Source organism: Thunnus albacares, chromosome 8 (assembly GCF_914725855.1).
Source record: "Thunnus albacares chromosome 8, fThuAlb1.1, whole genome shotgun sequence".
Classification (NCBI taxonomy): domain Eukaryota; kingdom Metazoa; phylum Chordata; class Actinopteri; order Scombriformes; family Scombridae; genus Thunnus; species Thunnus albacares.
In genome coordinates, this window is record NC_058113.1 from 32,569,617 (window position 1) to 32,584,693 (window position 15,077).

Sequence of the window (15,077 nt, forward strand, 5' to 3'; positions counted from 1 at the left end):
TAAGGATGAAAAATGACAAACATATGAGTTGCAAACAGGTAATATTTAAATGATCCACCTCCTCTAGACCTCTAAAGAAATAAATCTCTTCTGACTGGAGCTGAGCAGCCAAAATTATAAGTTTCTGGCTCCGGGAATGAAGACGTTGGCGAGCGATTGAACCAAAACATCCCTGTATGTGAGGTCAGAAACGCTACATGCATGTTTCCCTTGCAGACTGACTGACAGGCAGCATGTAAACATACACGCTCAAGTACTTGGCAGGCTCGGTTTTGCCCCGCAGCTCGGATATGTGAGGAGCTGCAGGAATCTGAAGAATCAGGTCGGCTGTTATTACTTCTTCTTTGAAACTCGGCCGACATCTTTACAACAAAACCTGTCAGGATGCTTCTCTCTCTCTCTCTCTCTCTCTCTCTCTCTCTCTGTGCCGCAGGCTAGTGGGATACTCCAACATTAACAAAACTTGCATCAGACGCGCTGTCAGCTGATATGGAAAACAGGCTGCAATCACCCTCAATCTGCTGCCCAGAGGACTGTTTCACCAAATCTGCTGACTGGCAGCTCGTATCTGTGATATGAGAACACTTTCTCCTACAGTTGGTGAAACATTTCACGGATAAAATGCAACTACAGGCTGAAAAAAAATGTGTATTTAAAGAGAAATTCTGCATCAGTGTTTAACGTTCTTCTAACAAGCAGTACAAATGTCACAAAGTGTGTGACCATCAGAGTCCTGTAGTGTTCCAGATTATGTTTGTAGTTTAATAAATGTTTTTGAAATGTGATTCAGACGAGTGAAGGTGCACATCAGTTTAGAGAAACAGACTGTTGCTCCGTAAATCAGGACAGGAAATGTCTGAAAACTCAGCTTTTCCATGAAAACCTCAACACTTGTGAGCCTTTTAACCTTTCAGCAGTTTGTTGATTGTTGCACTACTTTCTTGTAGTTTATCGTATCTCTGATACACTCGTCTACTTCAACTTGTTTCTTTTTTTTTAACGATTTAAAGAAAAACTCGTCTTCACTCGCTGCAGCTCATCAGCTACTTGAGAATTTGTATCAGGGCTCTTGTAAGTAAAAATGACAAAATGTTTCTCAGATATTTCATCATAAATCAAATTATTGGGCAGAAGTTAATTTGACCTCATGGTGGCGCCACATGAAAAGTCATCAGGATTCAACCTCTGGGGAACATGAACGTCTGAACGGGATTTTGTGCCGATCCGTCAGATAGATGTAAAGTTCTCTTTCCTTAAATCCTCACTTATGACCCCCCCCTCCTCCCCCTTTCCCTCTTTCTCTCTCTCTCTCAACCCAACCGGTCAAAGCAGATGGCCGCCCACCAAGAGCCCACTAAGGTTCTGCTTGAGGTTTCTACCCGTTAAAGGGGAGTTTTTCCTTCCTGCTGTCACTAAGTGCTGCTCATGGAGGGAATTGTTGGGTCTCTGTAAATTAAAGAGTTCGGTCTTGACCTGCTCTATGTGAAAAGTGCCCTGAAGTGACTTTTGGTGTGATTTGGCGCTATATAAATAAAAACTGATTGATTGATTGATTGACTTGGACAGATGACTTTCAACATGTGGAACTTTTTACCCACAGAACACCGAATGGATCATGACTGAGATCATTTTAAGCTCAAACAGTTTTTAAAAAGAAATCAGTCATGTAGTCCATGTTTTTGACTGGTTCTGTATGTTTATGTGTTGTTGAGTCTTGTGCAGTTTCATATTTATTTTATAGTTGAGTTTTATGTATTTTAAAAGCTCTAACTAGCTTAAGCTATAAATGCTAGTTCATGCTACATATGTGTCCCCATACAAATAAACTTTAAATAAATAAATGTTGAGATGTGTCACTGACAGAGTGAAACATTTAACTTGTCAGAGGATCATAAGTCATTAGAATTTATCCTCTGGGGATCTTGAATATCTGTAGTAAATTTCATGGAAATCCATCCAATAATCGTCAAGATATTTCACCTCACAGTGACGCTGGAGGAAAAAAGTCAGAAGATCACTGAAGCGGGAGGGATATATCCTCTGGAGATCATGAATGTCTGAACAGAATTTCATGGCAATGCTTCCAATTACAGTTGAGATATTTAAGATGAACCAGGTGCAGCAGCAGCAGGTCTGTTTTAAACAAATAAAAGTGTGACATTAATATGTAATAAAAACACCAGGATGTTCTCCATCTGCATTGGTTTAACAGAGAATACCAACAGGGCTTATTTGTCTGCGTAAATTAAACCAAATTGTTCACTAAGTCCACAAAAATGGAGTTTATTTAAACACTTGGCGTCGCTGACTGAATGATTAAAAGCCTCCGTCTGATGTGACTCGGTAGTTATTGTGTTCATGTTGTACAAACTGAAACAGAAAGCGGTAAATCATTGAACTCAGCAGCTTCGGTCGTTCAGATTGTTCCCATTTGGTTTTTAAATAAGCAGCTGTGTTTGACTCTCTTCTCTCTGTCTCTGTTTTGTTCTTGTGGTCTGAGCGAAGGTGAAATTGGTTGACTTACGGCGGTCGTTAAGCACTTATCTGCAGAGGTGCAGCAGTGTTCAATAATCCTGATTGCATTTACCATCTGCAGTAGGGGGAAAGTATGAGGTCGACCACAAGCTTAATTTCTCCTCAGGTTCATTTTTCTCTCTGCTGTCGCTGTTTCCTTTGCAAAGATTGATCATTTGTCCTGTTTGCAAGGACAACCAGGCGTTTCTAAATAGGTCACATGACTCAGTTAGAGATTTCCGGTAACCAGTCCTCCTGCAAGGTTCGAGGGGTTTTTTGGCAGCGATGTGGAGTCAAAACAAAAAGTGATTCCAGTTAATCTGTAATGTTAGTTTAACATGTTTGTCTTCTTCTCTGCTGTTTACATGAACCAGCAGCCGAATGTGAGACTTTATTTGCATGAAACATGAAGAACAATTAACTGACTGAAAAATGAATCGTCAACTATTTTGATCATTGATTTACTAGATTTAGTCATTTTTTAAAAAGAAAAAATACCAAAATTCTCTGGTTCCAGCCTCTAAAATGAATCTAATATAATATAAATATATATTTTCTGGTTTCTTTAGTCCTCTATGACAGTAAACTGAACAAGACATTTGAGGACGTCATCTTTGGCTTTGGGAAGCAGTGACATTTTATAGACTAAACAACTAATAATCAGATGAATTAGTTAGTTGCAGCCGTGTTTTGAACACATCACCGCTTTAAGAAACTGTGGTGGACATTTTTCACTGTTTTTCAGACGTTTTATAGACTAAACACACAGTTAGCTGTAGACTAGCTGGTGAACATAGTGGAGCATTTAGCAGCTAAAGAGCCAGATATTTCCCTCAGGAGTTGGTAGAGAGCAAAAACAGAGCTAATAGAGAATGAATATTGGACTTAGATTCACCAGGTGGACAGAAACACGACTCCGAATGAATGATAATGTTGCTCCGTAACTGCTGGATGTGGAAATATTTATTTAATCTTTATTTAATCAGGCAGTCTCATTGAGATTAAGATCTTTTTTCCAAGAGAGGCCTGAGAACAAGAAAACATTCATAAGACAAAAACACAATCGGCAGAGAGAAGCAACACAACAAGGAATTAATAACAACAGTTACAAGAACCATAAAAAACAAAAGATAATGAAGCTTTAAAATCTCCAAGAGAAATGATGAACCCAGTTCATTCCATTTAAAAGCAGCTGAAACCAGTTCTGCCAATGTTAGTGGGAACATATGAGATATCTGAGGTTCAGTAGTTACTGGATGTAAATAGGAGAAGAGATGTGAGACAGTTTAGAAGCTTCAGCAGTAGAAAAGTGCTGATGGGGCAGCATGACAATACAGAATATCTCCATAATGAAGGACAGACATGAAGGTTGGCAGCACAACAGTTTTACGGTTGGAGGAAGACAGACGTCCTTTGATTCTATACAAGGAGCCTCGTTTGATTTTTAATTTGAGTCAAATGTTGAATATGAATCTTGAATGATAGTCTGCCGTCAAGCCAAATTCCTGAGTATTTGTATGACTCATTGAGAGTAATATGGGTGCCGTTTAAAGTTTTAATAGCAGGATAGTCTGAGTCACTGGTGGAGGTGGAGAACATTGTGTACTCTGCCTGTTCCGGGTTTTAAAACCAGTCTGTGATTAACAAGTGATAATTAGAAAGGATCAAAGGCAGACTGAAGACTAGTCAAGAGCCTGGGGCGTGTAAAATTGTATCATCTGCAAACAAAAAATAGACATTGAAGTATTGATTAGGGAGAATTATTTTATTTATGTATAATGTAAACAGCAGTGGACCAAGTATGGACCCCTGTGGAACCCCATTTCTGATCCATCAGCAACAACAGTCTGAGTTCTCTCTGTAAGGGAAGAGTGGAGCCAATTAAACATCATTTAAACCTTTAGACTGTAGTTTATAAAGTAGGATTATATGATATTAAATGCTTTTGAGAGTTCAATAACAAGAGAAGCACAAAATAGTTTTTTTTATCCAGGGAGGAGAAATAAGCAAGCGTTTGCTAACGAGTTCAACACATTAACTGAAGAGCTGATGATGTGTTAGTGTTGTGTTCACAAAGACATTCACACATATGAACATTGATGAAATAAAAACAGACTTTTGAGAAAATCTTCTTTAATTTATACTGTAGTTTATTTATAATTTCTTCAATTAATTCACAAACTGTGTGTCTTTTTTATGTATTTAATATTGAACACTTTAGGGTTGGTACATTTGAACATGTACAGTACATTTCCATGACATCAGAGTAAAGTCCATCTGCTGATGAAGATCATGTGATACACTCAAAAGGTCTGGAACAAGCGAGCTAAAGCTGCTTTTGCAAGGTCAAGAGACATGAATCTACCAAAAGGGAGTGAAAACTGAGCAGGGGGTTTAAAGGGTTAAATGCTTTATTATAAGTTCACATTTGGTTCTGTTGCTCATGTGATCGTAGATAATTATTATTCGAAGAGGAGGAGGAGGAGGAGGAGGAAGATCTCTTCACATTGCACTCAAACTTTCAGTGACTCACTTTCCTCAAGTTATTTTGTTGGAGAAAGGAAACAGGCTTTGTTTTCATGACTTCACCGCTATTATTAACAGACTTTTATGAGCTGAGGTCTGCAGCTCAGCCAGCACAGAGCGGGTTCACCGAGGTGACTGACGGGACGTCGAGAGCCAATGACCCGCTGGCTCTCTGCCGTTTGGTCCCGCCTCCGGCCTCTGCTCAGCTGATGCAACTCAGGAGGAGGATGTCACTTTTCCTCCAGACTTGAGTGTGTGTTCTGCAGAAACAAGATGACTTTTCATGACTTGTAAAGTGTTGAATTCAGCTTCCTTGAAAAAAAAGAGTCTTAGAAGGTTTTAAAAAGCAACACATTCACATTCAAGAAGCTGGAAAACAGTGAATATTTAGTGTTTTTGCTTGAAAAAAAGTGAATCAATTGCGAAAATACTTGCAGTTAATTTTCTGTCAGTTGACTAATTGCTTAATTCAACTAATTGCTGCAGCTGGAGGTTCATCCATCCATCTATTTTCTGCCTAAATTTAATTAATTATATCATTAGGAGTTATTGTTACATACAGCTCCACTACAGTGCTGAAGGTATGTGATACAGAAATAAATAACTGGAGGTTTTCCATCATACTTTCATACTTTGGCCTGTTTGATAGTAAAACATGTATTAAAAAGGTCTTTAAAAGTCTTTAAATTAACCCTGCAGATACTCAGTGTTTTATCATTTTATCATCTGTGTGTGATATCAGCCCATCAAACTCTCCACCTCTCTCTCTCTCACACGCTGCATTTTTCCTCTGGGTGTGCTCACATGTTTGTGGTCTTGCATGTCAAAAGCTTATCGTGACTTAAAGTGACACTCCACCCTTCAATCTATCTGCTGAGCATCAAACATCCTGTGCTGAAGTGTTGCTTCATCATTAAGAGAGAGAGAGAGAGGAAGAGAACACCAGCTGGTCAACTTACAGTCAGTCTGTTAAAGGACCAGTCTGCTGATTCTCCAAATACAACATCTCCTGTATGATGTGTTTATCCAGAGCCTGAAACATCTTATTCCTCTGTGCTGTAGACTAAAAACAACTGGAACAAACCTCTTGACTTTGTACGACATTGTAAACAGAACCGTGTTCCTGCACATGCTCAGTGACGTCTGCCTTACACAGAACTACTCTCCAGAGACTGAAAACGTGATGCTGTTATTAGTCTTTGGAGCCGTTTCTTAACAAACTAACGTGACCAAACTCTTCATGATGAAGGAACATGTCACCCAGTGCAGCGGTGTGACTCACTGATGTGTTTTTAATAGTTTTTTTGGACAACAACGGAGGAATAAGATATATCAGGCTTTGTATACACACACAATACTTAGTAGTTAGTAGATCAGTTCATTGTTGGTTTGGATCCAAACATGAAGAAAAATATAGAAAATCAACATCCTGATTCTTTAAAATGGGTTCAAACTGCTTTCATGTTGGAAAGAAAGTATCACAAACTCATTAAAGCGCTCCTCTGCCCATCTGAATTAGACGAATCAGACGCCATCACTGCAGCGACGCCTCAGTTATAAACCTGCAGATCCCAAAAAAATCTGTCCAGGAGATTCCATAAAAGTGGTTATATCTTGAAAAAATAGTCATCATATGCCATTAAAATAAATGTTATAATGTAAATAACTTCAACTTTTCAATGTGTTCCAGTTTGAACAGACAGATAAATGTCTGTAAATATAATTTACTTCTATAAATCTACATTAAATCCTTGAAATATAAAGAGAAAACTGATCTCTGCTCGCTCGATGTTAAGAGTAACGTCTTCTGGCTGAAATTACACTTTAACAGCAATCATGTGTTTCAGATTAAATGAATTAAATGGTGAAATGAGACAGAATAAATTAAGTCACCACAGTTGACTCATGAGAAATTATTCCAGGAAATTCTTTTTTTTTAAAAAAAAAAGTGGATTTATTGGTGTAAACGTCAGATTTGTCATGTTTTAAAAAAAAGAAACTTGATAAGAAGACGAGCTTCTGTTATACAGAAGGTCACAAAATGAATGTCAGATACTGAAATTCTATTAAATCCTCGTTTATTCTTATTTAATTTCACACTAAATCCCAATTTAAGACTAAAAATCATTTCTTATTTTGCAAAAAAAAAGCATTTTCTTGTATAAAAAGATTATTTTTTTGATTAAATATCTTATTTTCTTCCCCTGGACATGGATATTTTATGGTTTTTGGTCATATTTTATCTTGTATTTGGAAAATGCAAAAAAAAAAAACTTGATTTTTTTGTTATAAAAAATGTTTATATCGTTTAATGGAATTTTGTAAAAACATCACATCACACAAACCAAACATAAGACCAGTTGATTGGAGACGACTTGTGCAATTTGGAACAAAAGCTGCGTCTGCAATTGGTCAAACGTTAAGTGTGTGTGTGTGTGTGTGTGTGTGTGTGTGTGTGTGTGTGTGTGTGTGTGTGTGTGTGTGTGTGTGTGTGTGTGTGTGTGTGGTTGTAAAGCTGTGAACAGTCACACCCCACAGAGGTCAGTGTGTTACGGCGTGCCGCTTGGCCCACATTCCTCTCTGCATGTTTACGTCCTGAGGGAAGGGAAGAGACAAATCGACCGATGAACCCTCGACTGACACGACTCGTCACCATAGCAACCGTCAACAGCTGGAGGAGGTAGTGTGAGTGTTTACCGCTGCAGAGAAATCTGACGTTAAAGGTCCAGGAAGGAAATATAATTTAATGTAAGCTTTACTCCACTTGATTTATCTGACAGCTGTAAATAGTTTTCAGGTTGAGATTTGACATAAAAACAAACACATGATGGTCTCATAAACTACAACACATTGTTCAACGTGAACCTTTCAGCTCGTGAGTCAGTTGTGTCAGACGTCTGTCGGTGTTTTTCCATCCATTTGTCTTTATGTGCATTTTCAATTTCTGAGTGGAAACAAACAGAAATGTCATATTTCCATCGTGTTTTCCATCATTTGAGCTTTGACTGCTGCTGCTGCTTTTTTAATGACATCATCTCATTTTGTCCTCTTCTACTGCAACGGTTTAATAGCAATGATTGTTTATCTGCTAATATTCACACAACAGGAGTTATTAGCATTAGTTCCCCTCCAGACTTCCCACATGGTTTCATTTAAATCACAGCTTGGTGTCCAAAGAGGTAAAATTATCCAACATATCACAATAGTCAAAACATGAACTTTTGTTTTTTCTTCTTTGCTCTCCCATTAATCATCTCACGACCCCTCAGATTTATCTGCTGACCCTTTGGAGGGGCCCCGACCCCTAGGTTGGGAACCACTGGACTAAAGTAAACCATTACTTTTACTGCAATACTTTAACTACATCAAGCTCATAATACTTATGTACTTTTACTGTTGTAGGATTTTTCATGCTGCACTTTTACTTGTAATGTAGTATTTTTATATTGCTGTATTGGTACTTTTACTGCAGTAAAGGATCTGAAAACATCTTTTTAAGACATCAAATACATCATTGAAAGTTGTGTTCTGTTACTTTGTGCACACAGATGAGTAATTAGAGAGCACATATTTGCATTTCAAGAGCATAAATTGCATATTTGAGAAAATAAATGAGTTAATTAGTGAGTGAGCTGTGACAGAAGGATCTCAACAAGGTTGTGTATGAGGGAAAGTTGTGTTTTTGTCAATATCTCTGAGAGGATATGGAGCATACTAAGTATACATATGGACAGTAGAGAGGTCGGTTGTGGACATTTTGATGCTTGTTATCTCGCAATAAACTTTATTAGAGATACAACATTTCAGTTCTTAGACCTTCATCAGATAAAGCAGCTGTAAGGACTGAAACATATCTCTAGTAAAGTTTATTGTAAGTGAAAGGACAGTGTGTGGGAGGTACACATGAGCCTTTACAGTCAACGCTTGTTATCTCACCTTCAACACTCGTCACCGCTGGAATTCCTGTTTGCATGAGGAGATGTTTACTGCCACATCTCACGCCTACAGGAAGTGAGTGTGCACCTCTTAAACACAACACTTTTTGGATTTTTCCAGAATTAGACTCAGCCTACTTGGCGGCGTATACATTATTCAATAAGAGTTCAGTGACAACAACACGAGGTCGTTGACCCCCGCTGTGCTTACAGAGGACGGTATTGTGCAACACAGACAGTAAACATTAGCCACTTATGTAAAGACGCAGCAGCAGGAAGGCGACTGTACATTGTTATGACGGCTGATTGTGATGCACAACAGTGATAACATATTATGTTGGCAAGCAGGACATTATGTCCATAGACACACACACGCACACACACACACACACACACATTGAACAGCTTGTGTGCCTCATTGTGTGCCTGTAATATTAATAAATACAACATGAGACCAATGATTTGTATGAAATGAGCTCATTATTATTATCCACAGTCTATCAAAAAGGGGACAAACATCTCATCATATCTTTAAAAATATCTCCTCATCTGTGCACACACACCTTAATATAAACTTAGAGCAGCTGTTGCAGTTTTCTCTCGGCTTTACGGAGCTTTATAGTGAGTTTCAGCTCATTGTTTATCTGTCCGGCTGCAACTTTACTGTTCTGGTTCACTCTCAGCGCTCTCATAGCGTCATTTTCAGAGAAAAAGCTGTAAAAAGCCGCTGTACACTACCTGCTCAGCACCAAACGGCAAACAGACACAGTTAGCTGTAGACTAGCTGGTGAACATAGTGGAGCATTTAGCAGCTAAAGAGCCAGATATTTCCCTCAGGAGTTGGTAGAGAACAAAAACAGAAGCTAAAAGAGAGTGAATATTGGACTTACATTCACCAGGTGGACAGAAACATGACTCCACGTGAATGATAATGTTGCTACATAACCGCTGGATGTGGAAATAAGCAACTGTTTGCTAACATGTTAGCCGCAATTGCTCTATAAACTGATAATATGACAGAAGTCATATTTAGAGGCGATTCTGCTGAAAACAAGTGGACAAAAAAAAAACATAATTTCAAGCAGCTTTAACTAGATTGAAACTACAAAGGATCAAGAATAGAACCCTGAGGAACCCCACAAGTAATTATTGACATTATCAATGTGATGATCATGTTGTAACTGCTGGATGTGGAAATAAGCAGCTGTTTGCTAACAACTTAAAGCTGATGACGTGTCAGAGTTTTGTTCACTACTTGTTTCTGATGAAAACCAGTGGACTAAACGTCAGTTACTGCAGATTTAAATCATGGCTGCAACTAACGATTATTTTCATTATCGATTAATCTGTCAAATCTCGATTAATCACTTTGTCTCTAAAAAAAATAAAAGTTTCATTAAACTATCATATTTAATAAGTTGAAACCACAAAATGTTTGGACATTTTTGCTCAAAAGAATGATTAAAACAATTAATAGACTCTCAATATATACATTTTCTGTTGATCAACTAACCGATTAATCAACTAATTATTGCAGCTCTACTTTAAGAGTTGACTATCATGCCTCCGTTTACCCTCACTTTGCAAAAAGAAAAGGCAAAAGACAAACTTCTTTAAGAAGACCTCTATATATAGTTTCATATTTTAAAAAGGCTCAGTAATTTCCTAAAATAAGAAATAACACAAATATAGAACATGACAGATAGATATGATTAATAAAATCATCAAAAATATAGATAAAAAAACGTTTACAGTCAATCTTCTCTTATTTGAAAACGTGACCGTTTCCTGGTCGTGTTTCTGGTTCTTAAAAGTTGGGCTTTGAATTTCAGGCTGCCAGTCAGAGCAGCTGTGATGTAACATGTGGGAAGAAAAAAACAGGAAGGGAGCAGTGAAGGACGCGTTATCAGTGTTGTGATGTCAGAACAGAGCAGCACAGGTGTGACCTTGTTGTTCGGGAATGGAAAAATCTAGGCTAACATGTTGCCCCCATGTCCTACTTCTGTGTGTTTTTCCACATGGACTTTTTGTTTTGCTAGTCTGAATGATTAACGAACTAAGTACATTTACTTAAGTACAATTTTGAGGTACTTGTACTTGAGTATTTCACTTTTAAGCTCATAATACTTGTGTACTTTTACTTAAGTAGCATTTCTCATACAGGACTTTGAGTTTTATTTTTAAATTGCTGTATTGGTATTTTTACTGAAGTAAAGGATCTGAGTACTTCTTCCACCACTGGTTTTGCTCTTCAGACCATCATAAAAGTGACAGGTCAGGGTGATGATACTGCCAGTATTCTCCAAGCAGCTCTCAGGGTGGAGAAAAATACTCATAATAACAATAAACTGTCAAAAAAATGTATGAAATGTTAAAAGCCTGGCAGCAGCATTTTATATCAACTGCAGTCTTTGGACGTTTCGCCTGTTGATACCAGAATAAAGTGCATTGCAATAGTCAATTCTGGAGGAGATAAAAGCATAGATGACCCTTTCTAAGTCTGCAGAGGAAAGAAATGACCTGATCTTAGTTAGCTGTCTCAGCTGGTAAAAGCAGGACTGCAGTTTGGTCACCTGAGCATCATAAGACAAAACAGAGTCAAAATAACACCTAGGTTGTTAAATAAGGCACCCAGACTAGAGGAGAGATTGTTAGCGCTACTACTGCTGGGGCCAGAGGAGGTAATTATAACTTCACTTCTGATTTGGAGTCATTCAACCACAGGAAATGTTTGGAGATCCAGTTTTTAATTTCAGCAAAGCTGGACATAATACCAGAAACATCAGTGGTACCCGACTTTAACTGGGTGTCATCTATGTAGCAATGGAAATCAATGTGATGTCTACGCATGATTTGCCCCAGTGGTAGCATGTATATAGTGAATAAGAGGGGACCCACAATAGACCCCTGAGGGACCCCACAAAAGAAAGGAGCACAAGAGGACAGATGGACCAATCCAGAGCCACATCACTGATGCCAACATGGTTCTTCAGACGGCTGATTAAGACATTATGGATACCAAATATGTCAGAAATGTGTCTAAAATGGTGCACAAAACATCTAGAATATAAACGCAGAGTCTTGGGTTTGGTATCAGGGTATATATGATGATGATTTTAATTAACTTAAAGTGGCAAAGGGAAAATCTGTATGCAGGACTCAGGGAGGATGTGAAGGCATCGACACCACCAGTTTAAAGTTTAATTTTCCTCCAGGACCATTAAATCTAATATTATTTATAATAATCATAATCTTTATTTACTTTTTGTAACCTAATAAAAGTTTGTTTTAACAAGAGATTTAAAAGAAATCACTGACTGATTTACCGTCCGGTAAGATATTAATGTTTTTAACAGTCTCGTCTCCAGATCCAGTTGTAGCGACGCAGCAGATTTCACACTCAAGTGCAACTGAACCTGTTTTACACTCAGAGTAAAAAACACTGCAGACTGATGCAAAAACCAGATACAAAAGACAAGATAGTCAACATCATGATGAATATTTAAAAAGTGTAAATAAACAGGAGTAATATGGAATCCAACACTACGTCACTCAATAGTCTCTCAAGTGACTGTTTAGTTAAGTGTTGCAACAGTTATTTTAATTATTATTCTGCTGATTATTTTCTCTTTAGTAATGAATTGTTTGGTCTGTAAAATGTCAGAAAAAAGAGAAAATTGCACATCAGAATTTTCTAAAGTTGAATGTGACATCTAAAAATGTCTTTTTTTTTTAATATCTTGTTTCATCCCGACCAACAGTCCAAAACCCCAAAATATTCAGTTTACAATAACAGAAAACACACAAACAAAAAAACACAAAAGCAAAAATAAAACAACTAATAATTGACTTCACCTATGACCTGTGATACTGGGATGAAATGTCCTCAGTGTTTCCTCAGCGCATGGTGTCAACATCAGAAGTGCCAACCTCATCGTCCGCCGCTTCCTGTCCCGTCATGCAGGATGAGTTACTTCCTCCTTCTCTGCACAGACGCTCTTGTTTTGGAGCAGCCGGGGTTGATTTACAGCTCAGTTTTTGAAGGCATGTGTTGTGCACAAGCAGGGAACAAACTGTACACAATATTTAGGGACACTTCCTCTTTCTGGTGGGTGATGGGGGTCTGGCTCGTAGTCCACGTTCACCCGAAGGATTCAGGATCGAGGTTGACGTCAGGGATTCCTAAACTGGGAAAACAAATTTAGTTTATGTTTTAAATTTCCAGAAAATGCGAATTAATGTTTGTTTCCATCCATAGTAGGAGAAAAACAGTTGGTGGCGCTAGACCGTTGCAGATTTTGGCCTCCATCACTTCCATTAAAAGCACATTTGAAGGATCTTTTAACAGCCAGTATGAACAGGAGGAATGATTACAGCGAGGAAAACCTCTCTCACTGTTCATATAAACACCTGACTGCTGTTTTCAGACTTGAAAAAGTTTGAATCCGTCCTTTAAATTAATATCCTACTTGTTTGAATACGTTAGAGAATGATGCAACATTCCTCCAGAGTTACAGTTAATTTCCTGTCATATCAAAAAAGCAGTTTTGTCATCATATGTAACATCCATTGACATGTTGAGACAACATCTTAACTGTAAAGGCTCACACCTTCAGTCTCTTGTAGGAGGAAATGTCCAAAGGCAAGAGAAGAGAGACTTCCCACACACTGTCCTTTTATTTGCAAATAAATTTTATTAAAGATACATATCAGTACATACAGTATCTCTCATAAAGTTTATTGCCAGTACAAAGACAGTGTGCGGGAATTCTCTCTTCTCTTAACAAGTTGAGACAAGAATCTGCAGACAGTTGGCAGAGACGCCTCATGTCTGTCACCTCGGTGTCCTCGTGTGAGCCCGTCTGTCTGTCTCGGCTGCGTTTTATTACAAACACCTTTGTCACACATACCGATACCTGCCAACGAGCCGATTATAAACAGGAGCAAGTGTCAGACTTCAGCTGAAGTTCACAGCAGCTTCAATGGTTCTGAACTCCAGCAGGAGGTCACAGCACGCAGACGGGCCATGCAGGGGATGAGTAGCAAATCCAGTCTTTAGAAAGAGAGAACAGTTTAAGATAAGCATATTGTTTTTTAATTGAGAGGCAAAGAGCAGAGAACATTTTCAGATGGAGATGAGAACATTGAGAATAAAGATTAACGAACATCTGAACTCTTTGCAAGAAGAAAGAATCTATAAAGTTTAACTGACGACCAGAAAACAACGAGAACTTCATCAAGAGAGAAAAACCTCACAGTTGGAGATCAGGAACAGAATATTTAACAGTTTTTTCTTCTCTATTGACAACCATCTTGATGGTTTAAGATGCACAGGATGACATAAATCTGTGCAGCAGCAGCCTTTTGTCTGAAGCTTAAAGCCTTTCTTCCAGATTATGGATTGGATGGAGGTCAGAAGGAGGGGGGGAGGGGGCTTCCTAATGTCTTCTTCTAGGGCTGATGGGGTTTGTTGAACCCACCATTGACCCAAATATGCTGTTCTACATGTTTGTATCAGCATCTTCTGATAACGGGTCAATTCACTAAAGAAACACTTTTCACGGGAGGTAAAACCAGACGTTGCAATTTCATTCAGTGATATTTATGTTTGGCAAATAATTCAGCACTTTCAAACTTTAGAGGAGACATATCATGCTTTTTGTTATTTTCTCCTATTTTTTCCTGTTCTGATGTCAGATGTTATAGATGCAGAGTGAGGGTGTCTGGCACAACTTCACCTACTTCCAAGGTGCACGGAATCAGAAAGACGAGAACTCCTGCAACACTTGTAGTATTAGGAACAACTGTTCTTTCTCATACTACAAGTGTTGCAGGAGTTCTCGTCTTTCTGATGTCAGATGTTAAACATATTCAAAGTTCCAAAATCCTCCTACAGTAAAAGTACATAAGTATTATGAGCTTGATGTAGTTAAAGTATTGCAGTAAAAGTAGTGGTTTGGTCCCTCTGACTGATATATTATTATATATGACATCATTAGATTATTAATAGTGAAGCATCAGTGTTAGAGCAGCATGTTACTGTTGTAGCTGCTGGAGGTGGAGCTAGTTTACACTACTTTATATACAGTTAGCTAGTTTAGT